This window comes from Sceloporus occidentalis, unplaced genomic scaffold (assembly GCF_023333645.1).
Source record: "Sceloporus occidentalis isolate IW3139 unplaced genomic scaffold, rSceOcc1.0.p SCAF_19, whole genome shotgun sequence".
NCBI classification, from domain to species: Eukaryota; Metazoa; Chordata; class Lepidosauria; order Squamata; family Phrynosomatidae; genus Sceloporus; species Sceloporus occidentalis.
In genome coordinates, this window is record NW_028316999.1 from 12,134,673 (window position 1) to 12,151,127 (window position 16,455).

A 16,455-nucleotide genomic window follows, 5' to 3' on the forward strand; every position below is an offset into this window, starting at 1 on the left:
ACATACCCTTTAAGTCATAAAATCTGGTTGTAGTCAGAAAAATCTGTGTGGCACAATTCAGTGGTTGACTAAAAGATAATAAAGGGTATGAGCCAAAATGCATGTAAGGACCATATCACGTAATGAAACCACAAGGGTTTGCTTTGAGAGCAGCCAAACCACTTTACCAGCAGTTAGACCAAAGGGACTGTAGAAAGAGGTATCTAAAGTGTAAAATTACAGACACATGTTTCTAATTTAAGTTGGTGGAGATCCCAGAACAGTACTGAATGCCCAATTATTGCTTTGGCAGAAATCCCTTAACAGTATGCAAGGATCTCAGCAACTCGGAAATTGGGCTCATTTGCCTCTTATAATTCTAAGTTGGTTGAAGTCTATTATTCACAGAACTTGACAAACTCACTGGGTCAGCATTGAGAGGGTTAAATACCCTTGCTATAAGGTTTTGTTTTTGCTTTACTTGTCCAGTGTGTTTATTTGGTTTTACACCATTAAGATCAATTAAAGTTTAGTCAGGTCATTTAGTCCATTGTGGCTAACTCTGCTTTTGGAGCCTCCTCGTGTATACCGCCTTACTAATCCAACAGACATCCTGGCAGAGGTGCCCCTACCATCTAGGTGCCCTGCCCAAGGTTGCCTGTATGTTCATGCCGGTCTACCTTTTGGGGCTTACATCCTAATGACATTTTCACCACACCACAAGATTGCAGAGTAGAAAAAATGTGTCACGCAGAAAGACTTCATTTCTGCGGCTTATGTGTGTATGCAGGGTGGAAGCCACCAAAACCGGCTAGGAGAAAGGCTTAGCTGTATAAGTAATAGATACATTGATACTGTTCAAACCTGACATTGATTTACCCATGCAGCTTTTTCGCTGAGGCAGCTGTTTCAAAATTCATATCAGTATATTGGAATATTTGAACTCTCCTCAGCTGACCGTATACTAACAGTTTCATAAACTAATGAGATACATTGTTTTATTAGTGCAATTTTTTAGTGATTTAGTTTACTTCAGGGAAGCTGAGATCTGTCTCACTGTGGAACAGGCAGCATTATCTAGTCATTTCCCTGCCCCTTGAAGTTTTTTGACGCATATATTAATGTCTTAAATCTGTAATCTTGAAACATCGTGGCATATGTTTTAGTGTATGGAACTGCAAAACGTAGGACTTGGGGAAAGTGAAAGGTATAAAAGGTTCCCAGAATGTATTTTAAGTAGATTCAAAGTAAACCTGTGTTTAAACTCTGTTTAAAGTTTGTTGGTTAAATTATTTTACACTACAATGAGAGATGGACAGTGTGGAGAAAAACCAACTAAGGTCTAGATTGGTTAAAGTTAAACTCTAGCCACGATATGTCTTTTGATGTTTGTGATAGCCGAGGGTCGCCTATTATTTTCCTGTTTTTTATGCAAAAGCATAGAGCGATTAATCAGAATTCGTTTGCGCTGTTTCCCCGCCCTGAGCTTTTTGCCTTGCTGGAGATGCGTTCCATTGAACAGCTCTGGAGCCGCAGTGTCTCCAGCAGGTGTTTATTCCTTTTCTTTCACGTAAACAAAACCCCAAAATATTCAAGTAGGTCCTATGTACTTTAATATGCATTAATCGTTGGTAAGGCATTTTGGGGCTGGATTAATTCCTCTTTGTATGCCAAAAGCTCAGATTTTTTCCCCCCACAAAATACTCTTTGATTTCATAGATAACAGGATGCCACACTCCTAGGCCTGATGGCAGAAAGGGTGGTGGTGTAGGCATCCTTCTCTCACCTGACTGCACCTTCCAGCATATACCAAGCCCTCCCTCCCTCTCATTCTGTTCCTTTGAAGTTCACACAATCCATCTTTTCTCTCCACTCTCTCTTCAAATTGCTGTCATATATCGCCCTCCAGGCCCTACCTCACAGTTATTTGACTGCCTGGCTCCCTTTCTTCCTCTTTCCTAATATCCCCTGCCTTATTCTGGGTGACTTTAACATTCCTTTAGATATATCTAACAACTCTGCTAGCTCCAAACTCCTCTCCCCGACATCCTCCTCTGGTCTCTCTCAATAGACGCACACTGAGGGACACTCACTTGATCTGGTTTTCTCCAGATCATGCTCCCTTTCAGATTTCTCCATCTACCCCTTCCCTCTGTCTGACCACCACCTTTTATCCTTTTCTCCAGTGCTAACCCCTAATAAAACAAACTTACATCCCTCACATTCGGTCCCTCGCCAGATCCTGACGCTTGCACCTAAAAAACATCTCTCGTGTCCGCCCATTCCTCACCCAAGAATCCACAAAAACTCTGGTTCATTCACTTATCATTTCCCGTCTTGGCTACTGCAACACTCTTCTGGTTGGCATTCAACTGTCGCTGCTAGGCTTATCTTCCTTGCACGACGCTCCTCTTCTGCTTCCCCACTCTGTGAAACCCTCCACTGGCTCCCAATTGCCTTTAGAATTAAATTTAAAATCCTGGTACTGACATATAAGGCCATCCATAATACGGTCCCTCCATACATTTCTGACCTCATTAGCAAATACTCTCCTACTCGATCCCTACGTTCTTCCTATGGGCTAAGGCTCTCCTCCTTACTTATCACCTCTTCCTTTTCCCGTCTACAAGATTTCACTCGAGCTGCCATATATCTCTGGAATCTACTCCCAAGGAACCTTCAGCATTCACCCTCCCTCCCGACATTCAAGAAACATCTCAAAACCCACTTCTTCAGAGAAGCATACCATCTTAGCTGCTAGAACTTCCTTGTCATTGATACAACCACCACACTACCTCTCACCCTTTCTCTGTGCCTTATGTTTGTCACCCCATTCCCTCAAGATTGTAAGCTTGCGAGCAGGGCTCTCTCTGTCAATTCTTGTCTTGTCATTTCCCTTGAATTCATGTACTGTATTAAGCGCTGCGTAAACTGTTGGCGCTATATAAATAAAAGATAATAATAATAATAATAATAATGGGGAATGAGCTATAGTGGTAAAATGTGACTTGCACCCCATCTTTTTTTTTTTATCCCTATGTTCATATCTACTACAATTTAAATAGAAGCAGTACACATTAGTACTCATAAACATCTGGGACTATGCTATGCAGCTTATACTACAACATGACCATTGAATCTGAATGCGGGAATTGACCATTCGGGTAATTTTCGTTTTAGTTTTCCCATTATATATTTTTCGGTAGCATTAAAATTTAAAGAGATGCTGAAACCTGTGAATTTGGCGATTAAAGCCAGCAAAACTAAATACCTCCCAGATGCGAATGGCTTTGAAAATGATGCATCAGTCTAGTTCTATATTCAGTAGGTATAGACGATCTACTGTCAGCAATACTGACCTAAAGTGCTAGCTTCTTGTCGTAAGAATGGATTGGGCATTCAGTTTGCAGTAATGACTGACATCTGGGGACATTAAATATTGAAAGGAATACGTACAGTAGACCTGAAATATTAATCCTTTTTTGTTAGTTTTCTTAAAAAAAAAAAAAAAAAAAGAACATTTAAAATGTCTTAAAAGAAACCTGCTATTTGTTTTCCCAAAGCCAAAGTCAAAATTTATTTAAGAGTGAAAGGCGCAAAAAACAGTGGTCTAAACTGTCTAAAAGGACGCCGACACTTTTGGTGGTTGCCACGTTCAAAATCTGGATCACTTAAAAGTTTCTGGATTCGTTGAAGGTCATAATTCTGATCTTAACCCTCTACGCTGTGCGTTTTCTTCACTGAGAGCTCCAGAGAAAGTGTCCAGCTTCTTTGATGTGTCGGTGTCTTCTTTCCCATGTGCCCATATAAAAAAGCCTTGAAGTTCACTCAGACTTTTATGCAGCAGGAACAGGATGCAAGCCGATTCACTTGGTGGTGAAGGGATTACAAAGGAAATTTAGGTAGAAGAAGGGGTGGGTATAGTTCTGAATTCCATTCTAGTTTCCACCTCCATTCTTCACCGCCCGCCGCCCTCTCCTATTGGGTGGCTTCTGCCGCGCGGGGGTGACCAGATCCCTCTTCCTTCGTGCTTCTGTCCACTTTGTGAATGGGGGGGCCGTGTGGTCCTCAGAATCTGAAGAGTCGGTGACCTCTGTTGAGTTCTGATATTCAAAATCTGTATCTTCAGAGTCCTCACTGGATTCAACCTCACTGATTCCTGAGCTCTCATCTTCCTCCCTGCCACGGACCTCCTCCTTATACTTCTCCAGGAGCTTCTCGCCTAACGCTGCTCTGCTACCCTGGCTACGGAGAACCTGTTTGAGGCGATCCTTCACAAACTCTTTCAGCTTCTTCCTCTTTCCTTTCTCTTCAGCCTTCATGGTTTTCATGGCATCGATCCAGAGGTGGACCTGTTCTTCGTCACTGGAGTCGACCTCCTCTTCGATAGCCTCAGAGTATGCCAGTGGAGCCATACAAATTGTGCAGATGTTATCAAGGATCTCAAAGCAGCCCCTGCAGTACATCCCTTTACAGCCTGGGGTGATGCAGGCCAGGCAGTCCTGCCCCTCGCTGCCAGTGATTATCTTGGCACATGCCATGCAGTACTGCTCATTGGTGCCCAACAGCTGGGCAAACCAGCGGCACCCGGGGAGTTTTGCCGCTAGGACCTGCAGGAAGCTAGAGTGCCCCCCGTCCTCTGCATTCATCCTCACGCTCCTGATCAAGGAGTCCTCAATGTTTGTGCGTTTGGTTATCAAGTTGTTGTAAAGAAAACAGATGCGCTCCTGCTCCCGGGATGGGTAATAATAGGCACAGATTACGCGCTGCAGCCTCCGTATGTAGACGCCAAATATCGCAATGAGGAAGCACAGGCCATACATTGAGCCTATGAGTATGTATCCTTTAAAGTCTGGGGCGGACGGAGCCACTAGGCATTTCTTTGACAAAACTGTCAAGTTCCCTCTCTGAAGGATGTCAAACGCAGACACCACATTGGAGAAGATTTCGCTGGCATAACCGGAGCCGTTGATCAGCACAGAGAACGTCACCGGAGCTCTGGCAACCACGTCCGCTTGCAGCAGGTAATACACCATGTCCAGCACCCAGTAGATGATGAAGTCCATCACCATCATGAATGCGACCACCAGAACATTTCGGAAGACGTTGATGATGTCAAAAGAATATCCCTTCCTCTCACGTTTGGTCAGGTAAAGCGAACCTGGCAGGATGAAGTTGTAGGCCTCTCTGGCGGAAAGGGGCAGGAGGGTTCTGCGCCCTTGCTTGGCTCTCATCACGTCCAGCTCTATGAAGGACCGTGTTATGTAGATATTGTCGTGGTTATCTTCATAGAGGTACTTGCGCTGGTACCGAGCGGCCATGATGTAGATGAAGAGGCAAACAAATGTCATTGAATAGCTGAACATGCTGAGCACATCCAGATAGGGGTTCAGTGTGCTCTGCACTTCGCTCATTATGCCGACTGCCACCTGCTTGATGCTCTTGCTGGAGTTCAGGTTTATGTCGAAGTCGTGAATAACCGTCACGTTAAACTCAAACTTGTCCTTGATGTTGCGGAGCATGTTGATGATGGGGTTTTTCACATGCTTTCGGACATATTTCTGGAGATACTTTGGCAGGAGGCATAGGATTGTAACGGTTTTAGCCAGTCCACACAGCGGTTTGAAGGCGTCCACAATGTAGCACAGGAATGACAAGAATGACATCACCTGGAAGCACTGATTCCGCGCCGTGTCAAATATTTTCCTGCACTTTAGATAGGGAACTTCCAGTTCCTCGTTACAGACCTCCCCGATATTGGCGATAAAACGCCACACATTCCGCAGCACGCGTCCAATGTGCTTCACTCCGTCTGTCACCGTCTTGAAGAACTTTCTGGCCCGATCGGCCACCCCTTTCAGCCTCTGGCCGATGTTCTTCAGAATATCCAGCGCACTCACTAACGGCCTTTTAACTTTTTCCAGGAGCTCCTTGGTCTGGTTCATGGCCAGTTCCACGCCGCAGGACACGGACTCAGATGAGCGCCGGAAATTCTCCAAGGTGTTGGCTGCAGGTCCCTGTAAGGCCAGCGAGAAGGCGACCAGGAGCACGATGGTCTTCCCCTCAATTGAGAAGAGCTGGGGCAGCATAAGGAACACTGTGACCCGCATCTTCATGAAGAAGGCCATGCCGAGGGTGAGGAGGATGCAGATGACCACTGAGGACACGATGCAGTACTTCAGGTTATAGTTCTTCACAAAGAGGACGATGGCCGCATACATGGCGGTGAGAATCAACCCAAAGGTGAAGGCGCCACAGCTCCTCAGAGAAGATTTCACCGCATTGTCCTCTCGGAGTTGGGCTCTCACCTCCTTTTTGTCCTCGTCAATGTAATCCTCGGCGCTCACTTCCTCGACCTTCACTTCTTCAGGGCACAGGTTTGACAAGCAATTGCGGGAGCAGTCACAGGGGCAGTCGCGGGGGCAGTCGCAGTCCCGCGGGCAGTCGCAGGGGCAGTCGCAGGGGCACTTGCGCTTGCAGGGGCACTTGCAGGAGCAAGGACAGTTGCAGGAACAGGCGCAGGGGCAGGTACTCCGGCATAGGCCACATGTGGTTTTGCAGCAGGTACACATCCATTCCCAGGGACCTAGTGTTGTCCCCATCTTGTCAGTTGTTTTTTTGCAACAATATCTGCCCTGACTTGCCTCACTCAGCGATCACAAAAGCAGGAGGAGAAATGGGTCAAAATTAAGAAATAAAAGTCAGTCTCTTTACTAATCTTTTGCACTACTGGAGGTTCAGTCACTACAAGTAGCTTGCTGTCTCCTCTAGTACTGAAGCTCCACGCCCAGTGCGAGGTTATTATGCTCTGATGATGTCACAATAGCACTGCTGTCATGACAGGGAGAGCAGGGCACATGCCAGCACCTACGGGGGAGGGGCACCTTGCTTTTTATTAAGATAAACTGACATAACAGTTATGAGAAGCTTATTAAACTATCTATCTATCTATCTATCTATCTATCTATCTATCTATATATATATATATATATTTATCTCTCTCTCTCTTCTCTCTCTCTCTCTCTCTCTCTCTCTCTCTCTCTCTCTCTCTATATATATATATATATATATATATACATACATTAAATTACATACCCTTTAAGTCATAAAATCTGGTTGTAGTCAGAAAAATCTGTGTGGCACAATTCAGTGGTTGACTAAAAGATAATAAAGGGTATGAGCCAAAATGCATGTAAGGACCATATCACGTAATGAAACCACAAGGGTTTGCTTTGAGAGCAGCCAAACCACTTTACCAGCAGTTAGACCAAAGGGACTGTAGAAAGAGGTATCTAAAGTGTAAAATTACAGACACATGTTTCTAATTTAAGTTGGTGGAGATCCCAGAACAGTACTGAATGCCCAATTATTGCTTTGGCAGAAATCCCTTAACAGTATGCAAGGATCTCAGCAACTCGGAAATTGGGCTCATTTGCCTCTTATAATTCTAAGTTGGTTGAAGTCTATTATTCACAGAACTTGACAAACTCACTGGGTCAGCATTGAGAGGGTTAAATACCCTTGCTATAAGGTTTTGTTTTTGCTTTACTTGTCCAGTGTGTTTATTTGGTTTTACACCATTAAGATCAATTAAAGTTTAGTCAGGTCATTTAGTCCATTGTGGCTAACTCTGCTTTTGGAGCCTCCTCGTGTATACCGCCTTACTAATCCAACAGACATCCTGGCAGAGGTGCCCCTACCATCTAGGTGCCCTGCCCAAGGTTGCCTGTATGTTCATGCCGGTCTACCTTTTGGGGCTTACATCCTAATGACATTTTCACCACACCACAAGATTGCAGAGTAGAAAAAATGTGTCACGCAGAAAGACTTCATTTCTGCGGCTTATGTGTGTATGCAGGGTGGAAGCCACCAAAACCGGCTAGGAGAAAGGCTTAGCTGTATAAGTAATAGATACATTGATACTGTTCAAACCTGACATTGATTTACCCATGCAGCTTTTTCGCTGAGGCAGCTGTTTCAAAATTCATATCAGTATATTGGAATATTTGAACTCTCCTCAGCTGACCGTATACTAACAGTTTCATAAACTAATGAGATACATTGTTTTATTAGTGCAATTTTTTAGTGATTTAGTTTACTTCAGGGAAGCTGAGATCTGTCTCACTGTGGAACAGGCAGCATTATCTAGTCATTTCCCTGCCCCTTGAAGTTTTTTGACGCATATATTAATGTCTTAAATCTGTAATCTTGAAACATCGTGGCATATGTTTTAGTGTATGGAACTGCAAAACGTAGGACTTGGGGAAAGTGAAAGGTATAAAAGGTTCCCAGAATGTATTTTAAGTAGATTCAAAGTAAACCTGTGTTTAAACTCTGTTTAAAGTTTGTTGGTTAAATTATTTTACACTACAATGAGAGATGGACAGTGTGGAGAAAAACCAACTAAGGTCTAGATTGGTTAAAGTTAAACTCTAGCCACGATATGTCTTTTGATGTTTGTGATAGCCGAGGGTCGCCTATTATTTTCCTGTTTTTTATGCAAAAGCATAGAGCGATTAATCAGAATTCGTTTGCGCTGTTTCCCCGCCCTGAGCTTTTTGCCTTGCTGGAGATGCGTTCCATTGAACAGCTCTGGAGCCGCAGTGTCTCCAGCAGGTGTTTATTCCTTTTCTTTCACGTAAACAAAACCCCAAAATATTCAAGTAGGTCCTATGTACTTTAATATGCATTAATCGTTGGTAAGGCATTTTGGGGCTGGATTAATTCCTCTTTGTATGCCAAAAGCTCAGATTTTTTCCCCCCACAAAATACTCTTTGATTTCATAGATAACAGGATGCCACACTCCTAGGCCTGATGGCAGAAAGGGTGGTGGTGTAGGCATCCTTCTCTCACCTGACTGCACCTTCCAGCATATACCAAGCCCTCCCTCCCTCTCATTCTGTTCCTTTGAAGTTCACACAATCCATCTTTTCTCTCCACTCTCTCTTCAAATTGCTGTCATATATCGCCCTCCAGGCCCTACCTCACAGTTATTTGACTGCCTGGCTCCCTTTCTTCCTCTTTCCTAATATCCCCTGCCTTATTCTGGGTGACTTTAACATTCCTTTAGATATATCTAACAACTCTGCTAGCTCCAAACTCCTCTCCCCGACATCCTCCTCTGGTCTCTCTCAATAGACGCACACTGAGGGACACTCACTTGATCTGGTTTTCTCCAGATCATGCTCCCTTTCAGATTTCTCCATCTACCCCTTCCCTCTGTCTGACCACCACCTTTTATCCTTTTCTCCAGTGCTAACCCCTAATAAAACAAACTTACATCCCTCACATTCGGTCCCTCGCCAGATCCTGACGCTTGCACCTAAAAAACATCTCTCGTGTCCGCCCATTCCTCACCCAAGAATCCACAAAAACTCTGGTTCATTCACTTATCATTTCCCGTCTTGGCTACTGCAACACTCTTCTGGTTGGCATTCAACTGTCGCTGCTAGGCTTATCTTCCTTGCACGACGCTCCTCTTCTGCTTCCCCACTCTGTGAAACCCTCCACTGGCTCCCAATTGCCTTTAGAATTAAATTTAAAATCCTGGTACTGACATATAAGGCCATCCATAATACGGTCCCTCCATACATTTCTGACCTCATTAGCAAATACTCTCCTACTCGATCCCTACGTTCTTCCTATGGGCTAAGGCTCTCCTCCTTACTTATCACCTCTTCCTTTTCCCGTCTACAAGATTTCACTCGAGCTGCCATATATCTCTGGAATCTACTCCCAAGGAACCTTCAGCATTCACCCTCCCTCCCGACATTCAAGAAACATCTCAAAACCCACTTCTTCAGAGAAGCATACCATCTTAGCTGCTAGAACTTCCTTGTCATTGATACAACCACCACACTACCTCTCACCCTTTCTCTGTGCCTTATGTTTGTCACCCCATTCCCTCAAGATTGTAAGCTTGCGAGCAGGGCTCTCTCTGTCAATTCTTGTCTTGTCATTTCCCTTGAATTCATGTACTGTATTAAGCGCTGCGTAAACTGTTGGCGCTATATAAATAAAAGATAATAATAATAATAATAATAATGGGGAATGAGCTATAGTGGTAAAATGTGACTTGCACCCCATCTTTTTTTTTTTATCCCTATGTTCATATCTACTACAATTTAAATAGAAGCAGTACACATTAGTACTCATAAACATCTGGGACTATGCTATGCAGCTTATACTACAACATGACCATTGAATCTGAATGCGGGAATTGACCATTCGGGTAATTTTCGTTTTAGTTTTCCCATTATATATTTTTCGGTAGCATTAAAATTTAAAGAGATGCTGAAACCTGTGAATTTGGCGATTAAAGCCAGCAAAACTAAATACCTCCCAGATGCGAATGGCTTTGAAAATGATGCATCAGTCTAGTTCTATATTCAGTAGGTATAGACGATCTACTGTCAGCAATACTGACCTAAAGTGCTAGCTTCTTGTCGTAAGAATGGATTGGGCATTCAGTTTGCAGTAATGACTGACATCTGGGGACATTAAATATTGAAAGGAATACGTACAGTAGACCTGAAATATTAATCCTTTTTTGTTAGTTTTCTTAAAAAAAAAAAAAAAAAAGAACATTTAAAATGTCTTAAAAGAAACCTGCTATTTGTTTTCCCAAAGCCAAAGTCAAAATTTATTTAAGAGTGAAAGGCGCAAAAAACAGTGGTCTAAACTGTCTAAAAGGACGCCGACACTTTTGGTGGTTGCCACGTTCAAAATCTGGATCACTTAAAAGTTTCTGGATTCGTTGAAGGTCATAATTCTGATCTTAACCCTCTACGCTGTGCGTTTTCTTCACTGAGAGCTCCAGAGAAAGTGTCCAGCTTCTTTGATGTGTCGGTGTCTTCTTTCCCATGTGCCCATATAAAAAAGCCTTGAAGTTCACTCAGACTTGCATGCAGCAGGAACAGGATGCAAGCCGATTCACTTGGTGGTGAAGGGATTACAAAGGAAATTTAGGTAGAAGAAGGGGTGGGTATAGTTCTGAATTCCATTCTAGTTTCCACCTCCATTCTTCACCGCCCGCCGCCCTCTCCTATTGGGTGGCTTCTGCCGCGCGGGGGTGACCAGATCCCTCTTCCTTCGTGCTTCTGTCCACTTTGTGAATGGGGGGGCCGTGTGGTCCTCAGAATCTGAAGAGTCGGTGACCTCTGTTGAGTTCTGATATTCAAAATCTGTATCTTCAGAGTCCTCACTGGATTCAACCTCACTGATTCCTGAGCTCTCATCTTCCTCCCTGCCACGGACCTCCTCCTTATACTTCTCCAGGAGCTTCTCGCCTAACGCTGCTCTGCTACCCTGGCTACGGAGAACCTGTTTGAGGCGATCCTTCACAAACTCTTTCAGCTTCTTCCTCTTTCCTTTCTCTTCAGCCTTCATGGTTTTCATGGCATCGATCCAGAGGTGGACCTGTTCTTCGTCACTGGAGTCGACCTCCTCTTCGATAGCCTCAGAGTATGCCAGTGGAGCCATACAAATTGTGCAGATGTTATCAAGGATCTCAAAGCAGCCCCTGCAGTACATCCCTTTACAGCCTGGGGTGATGCAGGCCAGGCAGTCCTGCCCCTCGCTGCCAGTGATTATCTTGGCACATGCCATGCAGTACTGCTCATTGGTGCCCAACAGCTGGGCAAACCAGCGGCACCCGGGGAGTTTTGCCGCTAGGACCTGCAGGAAGCTAGAGTGCCCCCCGTCCTCTGCATTCATCCTCACGCTCCTGATCAAGGAGTCCTCAATGTTTGTGCGTTTGGTTATCAAGTTGTTGTAAAGAAAACAGATGCGCTCCTGCTCCCGGGATGGGTAATAATAGGCACAGATTACGCGCTGCAGCCTCCGTATGTAGACGCCAAATATCGCAATGAGGAAGCACAGGCCATACATTGAGCCTATGAGTATGTATCCTTTAAAGTCTGGGGCGGACGGAGCCACTAGGCATTTCTTTGACAAAACTGTCAAGTTCCCTCTCTGAAGGATGTCAAACGCAGACACCACATTGGAGAAGATTTCGCTGGCATAACCGGAGCCGTTGATCAGCACAGAGAACGTCACCGGAGCTCTGGCAACCACGTCCGCTTGCAGCAGGTAATACACCATGTCCAGCACCCAGTAGATGATGAAGTCCATCACCATCATGAATGCGACCACCAGAACATTTCGGAAGACGTTGATGATGTCAAAAGAATATCCCTTCCTCTCACGTTTGGTCAGGTAAAGCGAACCTGGCAGGATGAAGTTGTAGGCCTCTCTGGCGGAAAGGGGCAGGAGGGTTCTGCGCCCTTGCTTGGCTCTCATCACGTCCAGCTCTATGAAGGACCGTGTTATGTAGATATTGTCGTGGTTATCTTCATAGAGGTACTTGCGCTGGTACCGAGCGGCCATGATGTAGATGAAGAGGCAAACAAATGTCATTGAATAGCTGAACATGCTGAGCACATCCAGATAGGGGTTCAGTGTGCTCTGCACTTCGCTCATTATGCCGACTGCCACCTGCTTGATGCTCTTGCTGGAGTTCAGGTTTATGTCGAAGTCGTGAATAACCGTCACGTTAAACTCAAACTTGTCCTTGATGTTGCGGAGCATGTTGATGATGGGGTTTTTCACATGCTTTCGGACATATTTCTGGAGATACTTTGGCAGGAGGCATAGGATTGTAACGGTTTTAGCCAGTCCACACAGCGGTTTGAAGGCGTCCACAATGTAGCACAGGAATGACAAGAATGACATCACCTGGAAGCACTGATTCCGCGCCGTGTCAAATATTTTCCTGCACTTTAGATAGGGAACTTCCAGTTCCTCGTTACAGACCTCCCCGATATTGGCGATAAAACGCCACACATTCCGCAGCACGCGTCCAATGTGCTTCACTCCGTCTGTCACCGTCTTGAAGAACTTTCTGGCCCGATCGGCCACCCCTTTCAGCCTCTGGCCGATGTTCTTCAGAATATCCAGCGCACTCACTAACGGCCTTTTAACTTTTTCCAGGAGCTCCTTGGTCTGGTTCATGGCCAGTTCCACGCCGCAGGACACGGACTCAGATGAGCGCCGGAAATTCTCCAAGGTGTTGGCTGCAGGTCCCTGTAAGGCCAGCGAGAAGGCGACCAGGAGCACGATGGTCTTCCCCTCAATTGAGAAGAGCTGGGGCAGCATAAGGAACACTGTGACCCGCATCTTCATGAAGAAGGCCATGCCGAGGGTGAGGAGGATGCAGATGACCACTGAGGACACGATGCAGTACTTCAGGTTATAGTTCTTCACAAAGAGGACGATGGCTGCATACATGGCGGTGAGAATCAACCCAAAGGTGAAGGCGCCACAGCTCCTCAGAGAAGATTTCACCGCATTGTCCTCTCGGAGTTGGGCTCTCACCTCCTTTTTGTCCTCGTCAATGTAATCCTCGGCGCTCACTTCCTCGACCTTCGCTTCTTCAGGGCACAGGTTTGACAAGCAATTGCGGGAGCAGTCACAGGGGCAGTCGCGGGGGCAGTCGCAGTCCCGCGGGCAGTCGCAGGGGCAGTCGCAGGGGCACTTGCGCTTGCAGGGGCACTTGCAGGAGCAAGGACAGTTGCAGGAACAGGCGCAGGGGCAGGTACTCCGGCATAGGCCACATGTGGTTTTGCAGCAGGTACACATCCATTCCCAGGGACCTAGTGTTGTCCCCATCTTGTCAGTTGTTTTTTTGCAACAATATCTGCCCTGACTTGCCTCACTCAGCGATCACAAAAGCAGGAGAAGAAATGGGTCAAAATGAAGAAATAAAAGTCAGTCTCTTAACTAATCTTTTGCACTACTGGAGGTTCAGTCACTACAAGTAGCTTGCTGTCTCCTCTAGTACTGAAGCTCCACGCCCAGTGCGAGGTTATTATGCTCTGATGATGTCACAATAGCACTGCTGTCATGACAGGGAGAGCAGGGCACATGCCAGCACCTACGGGGGAGGGGCACCTTGCTTTTTATTAAGATAAACTGACATAACAGTTATGAGAAGCTTATTAAACTATCTATCTATCTATCTATATATATATATATATTTATCTCTCTCTCTCTTTCTCTCTCTCTCTCTCTCTCTCTCTCTATATATATATATATATATATATATATATATATATACATTAAATTACATACCCTTTAAGTCATAAAATCTGATTGTAGTCAGAAAAATCTGTGTGGCACAATTCAGTGGTTGACTAAAAGATAATAAAGGGTATGAGCCAAAATGCATGTAAGGACCATATCACGTAATGAAACCACAAGGGTTTGCTTTGAGAGCAGCCAAACCACTTTACCAGCAGTTAGACCAAAGGGACTGTAGAAAGAGGTATCTAAAGTGTAAAATTACAGACACATGTTTCTAATTTAAGTTGGTGGAGATCCCAGAACAGTACTGAATGCCCAATTATTGCTTTGGCAGAAATCCCTTAACAGTATGCAAGGATCTCAGCAACTCGGAAATTGGGCTCATTTGCCTCTTATAATTCTAAGTTGGTTGAAGTCTATTATTCACAGAACTTGACAAACTCACTGGGTCAGCATTGAGAGGGTTAAATACCCTTGCTATAAGGTTTTGTTTTTGCTTTACTTGTCCAGTGTGTTTATTTGGTTTTACACCATTAAGATCAATTAAAGTTTAGTCAGGTCATTTAGTCCATTGTGGCTAACTCTGCTTTTGGAGCCTCCTCGTGTATACCGCCTTACTAATCCAACAGACATCCTGGCAGAGGTGCCCCTACCATCTAGGTGCCCTGCCCAAGGTTGCCTGTATGTTCATGCCGGTCTACCTTTTGGGGCTTACATCCTAATGACATTTTCACCACACCACAAGATTGCAGAGTAGAAAAAATGTGTCACGCAGAAAGACTTCATTTCTGCGGCTTATGTGTGTATGCAGGGTGGAAGCCACCAAAACCGGCTAGGAGAAAGGCTTAGCTGTATAAGTAATAGATACATTGATACTGTTCAAACCTGACATTGATTTACCCATGCAGCTTTTTCGCTGAGGCAGCTGTTTCAAAATTCATATCAGTATATTGGAATATTTGAACTCTCCTCAGCTGACCGTATACTAACAGTTTCATAAACTAATGAGATACATTGTTTTATTAGTGCAATTTTTTAGTGATTTAGTTTACTTCAGGGAAGCTGAGATCTGTCTCACTGTGGAACAGGCAGCATTATCTAGTCATTTCCCTGCCCCTTGAAGTTTTTTGACGCATATATTAATGTCTTAAATCTGTAATCTTGAAACATCGTGGCATATGTTTTAGTGTATGGAACTGCAAAACGTAGGACTTGGGGAAAGTGAAAGGTATAAAAGGTTCCCAGAATGTATTTTAAGTAGATTCAAAGTAAACCTGTGTTTAAACTCTGTTTAAAGTTTGTTGGTTAAATTATTTTACACTACAATGAGAGATGGACAGTGTGGAGAAAAACCAACTAAGGTCTAGATTGGTTAAAGTTAAACTCTAGCCACGATATGTCTTTTGATGTTTGTGATAGCCGAGGGTCGCCTATTATTTTCCTGTTTTTTATGCAAAAGCATAGAGCGATTAATCAGAATTCGTTTGCGCTGTTTCCCCGCCCTGAGCTTTTTGCCTTGCTGGAGATGCGTTCCATTGAACAGCTCTGGAGCCGCAGTGTCTCCAGCAGGTGTTTATTCCTTTTCTTTCACGTAAACAAAACCCCAAAATATTCAAGTAGGTCCTATGTACTTTAATATGCATTAATCGTTGGTAAGGTATTTTGGGGCTGGATTAATTCCTCTTTGTATGCCAAAAGCTCAGATTTTTTCCCCCCACAAAATACTCTTTGATTTCATAGATAACAGGATGACACACTCCTAGGCCTGATGGCAGAAAGGGTGGTGGTGTAGGCATCCTTCTCTCACCTGACTGCACCTTCCAGCATATACCAAGCCCTCCCTCCCTCTCATTCTGTTCCTTTGAAGTTCACACAATCCATCTTTTCTCTCCACTCTCTCTTCAAATTGCTGTCATATATCGCCCTCCAGGCCCTACCTCACAGTTATTTGACTGCCTGGCTCCCTTTCTTCCTCTTTCCTAATATCCCCTGCCTTATTCTGGGTGACTTTAACATTCCTTTAGATATATCTAACAACTCTGCTAGCTCCAAACTCCTCTCCCCGACATCCTCCTCTGGTGTCTCTCAATAGACGCACACTGAGGGACACTCACTTGATCTGGTTTTCTCCAGATCATGCTCCCTTTCAGATTTCTCCATCTACCCCTTCCCTCTGTCTGACCACCACCTTTTATCCTTTTCTCCAGTGCTAACCCCTACTAAAACAAACTTACATCCCTCACATTCGGTCCCTCGCCAGATCCTGACGCTTGCACCTAAAAAACATCTCTCGTGTCCGCCCATTCCTCACCCAAGAATCCACAAAAACTCTGGTTCATTCACTTATCATTTCCCGTCTTGGCTACTGCAACACTCTTCTGGTTGGCATTCAA

The 16,455-nt window shown here is 44.6% G+C and overlaps 2 pseudogenes; both read right to left on the minus strand.

Annotated features, from left to right (window-relative positions):
• Nucleotides 1-3,917: 3,917 nt before the first annotated feature.
• LOC149302408 (DC-STAMP domain-containing protein 2 pseudogene) lies at nt 3,918-6,581 on the minus strand (annotated as a pseudogene).
• A 4,403-nt stretch (nt 6,582-10,984) lies between these two features.
• Nucleotides 10,985-13,648, minus strand: LOC149302409 (DC-STAMP domain-containing protein 2 pseudogene; annotated as a pseudogene).
• Between the last annotated feature and the right edge of the window lie 2,807 nt (nt 13,649-16,455).